Genomic DNA, 2492 nt, shown 5'->3' on the forward strand with positions numbered 1-2492 from the left:
GTGCTCGCTTTGGCAGCACATATACTAAAATTGGAACGATACAGAGAAGATTAGCATGGCCCCTGTGCAAGGATGACATGCAAATTCGTGAAGCGTTCCATATTTTTAAAAAAATAAAATAAAATAAAATTAACACTCGCTTGGTGGTTTTTACATGTATTTTCACAACAGTTGCTAATTTCCAGCTCCTCTTTGGGCCTGGAGAGTTGGATTCAGCTGGAGCTAATGGAAATCAAATACATGTCTAATAAGAGTTCCCAAAAGTCTCAACTCCAGAACTTCTCTGGAGAGCAACAGGCACTGGGGCCCCTGCTCCTGCAAGCCCTCTGCTGATGCACAGCAGTGAGTGTTTCCTGGAGAAAGGAGGCCTGGGAGAGGTAAGTGGTGACAGTTTATCTGAAGCTGGTGCTGGGTTCATTAAGAGGCCTGGTGCAGTCTATCTGCTTCTTGTCTGCAGGGCTCAGCTTCTCTGCACGCTGAGTCCAGGTCTTGTCACCATCCCAGTCCTGGTGGTGTCAGGTTGGAAGAGTGTGAAACAGAGCATCCCCTGCCTACCCCACCCCAATCTCCCCTTGTCTCCAACTGTCTGTCCTCAAGGGGTCAGATAGGAGCTGCAATTGCAGGAATAAAACTTGAAGCCTTCAGTCAATACTTTCTGCCCCCAGATAGTAAGGTCCTGGGAGATGATTTGGCCACTCCAATAAAGAAGAAAGCCCAGACCTCAGCCGAAGAAGGTAGAGGGACAACAGAGACATGGACTTACCTTTGTCAAAGCCATCTTTCCTTGAATGTAGCAGACACCTATTTTAAGTGGTCCCACCTGTCCTCGACACATTCTAATAACAGAATGGGACAAATTTCTGTGTTTCAGAAGAGGAGATCCAGGAATTGTGAGGCCTCTTTCTTAATGCCCCACAGCAGCTCAGTGGTGGAATAAAAAATGGAACATATCCTGAGTCCTGGACCAGTCCTTCCTGGGGCTGAAAACTTTACCTCAGGCTTTCAGTCCTCTTCTCCACTCAGCTGCCAATATTACAACCATCTTTGAGAGAAAAGATGCTCCAAACCCTGCAACAGGGTTGTTTGATAGCCAGGGACGATCATACTCAGAGAAGGCAATGGCAACCCACTCCAGTACTCTTGTCTGGAAAATCCCATGGACGGAGGAGCCTGGTAGGCTGCAGTCCACGGGATCAATAAGAGTTGGACACGAATGAGCGACTTCACTTTCTTTCACTTTACTAACCTACTCTGTGCCACAACACTGTTTTAAGTGCCACAAATTTAGAAGTATACAAAATAAACAAAACTCCTGCCCTCATGGAGTTTACATTCTAGTGGGCTAAAGGAAGACAGGTTTTTAAGGAAAATACATAGTATGTCAGATAGTGATAAACTCTATAGACAAAAAGAAAGCAGGGTTTTGATTTGCATTTCTCTGAAAATGAGTGATGTTGAGCACCTTTTCATGTGTTTGTTAGCCATCTGTATGTCTTCTTTGGAGAAATGTCTGTTTAGTTCTTTGGCCCATTTTTTGATTGGGTCATTTATTTTTCTGGAATTGAGCTGCAGGAGTTGCTTGTATATTTTTGAGATTAATCCTTTGTCTCTTGCTTCATTTGCTATTATTTTCTCCCAATCTGAGGGCTGTCTTTTCACCTTGCTTATAGTTTCCTTTGTTGTGCAAAAGCTTTTAAGTTTAATTAGGTCCCATTTGTTTATTTTTGCTTTTATTTCCAATATTCTGGGAGGTGGGTCATAGAGGATCCTGCTGTAAAACCACAATGAGGTACCATTACACGCCAGTCAGCATGGCTGCTATCCAAAAGTTTACAAGCAATAAATGCTGGAGAGGGTGTGGAGAAAAGGGAACCCTCTTACACTGTTGGTGGAAATGCAAGCTAGTACAGCCACTATGGAGAACAGTGTGGAGATTTCTTAAAAAGCTGGAAATAGAACTGCCATATGACCCAACAATCCCACTTCTGGGCATACACACTGAGGAAACCAGATCTGAAAGAGACACATGCACCCCAATGTTCATCGCAGCACTGTTTATAATAGCCAGGATATGGAAGCAACCTAGATGTCCATCAGCAGATGAATGGATAAGGAAGATGTGGTACATATACACAATGGAATATTACTCAGCCATTAAAAAGAATTCATTTGAATCAGTTCTAATGAGATGGATGAAACTGGAGCCCATTATACAGAGTGAAGTAAGCCAGAAAGATAAAGACCAATACAGTATACTAACACATATATATGGAATTTAGAAAGATGGTAAGGATAACCCTATATGCAAAACAGAAAAAGAGACACAGATGTACAGAACAGACTTTTGGACTCTGTGGGAGAAGGCGAGGGTGGGATGTTTAGAGATAACAGCATCGAAACATGAATGTTATCAAGGGTGAAACAGATCACCAGCCCAGGTTGGATGCATGAGACAAGTGCTCGGGCCTGGTGCACTGGGAAGACCCAGAGGG

General features: G+C 43.4%; 1 non-coding gene across 1 annotated transcript; it reads left to right on the top strand.

Moving 5' to 3' along the window:
• LOC136154834 (U6 spliceosomal RNA) lies at positions 1 to 107 on the top strand. Its single transcript, XR_010660543.1, has one exon. It is a non-coding gene; the product is annotated as a U6 spliceosomal RNA (small nuclear RNA).
• The last annotated feature ends 2385 nt before the right edge of the window (positions 108 to 2492 follow it).

Source organism: Muntiacus reevesi, chromosome X (genome assembly GCF_963930625.1).
Source record: "Muntiacus reevesi chromosome X, mMunRee1.1, whole genome shotgun sequence".
Taxonomy (NCBI): domain Eukaryota; kingdom Metazoa; phylum Chordata; class Mammalia; order Artiodactyla; family Cervidae; genus Muntiacus; species Muntiacus reevesi.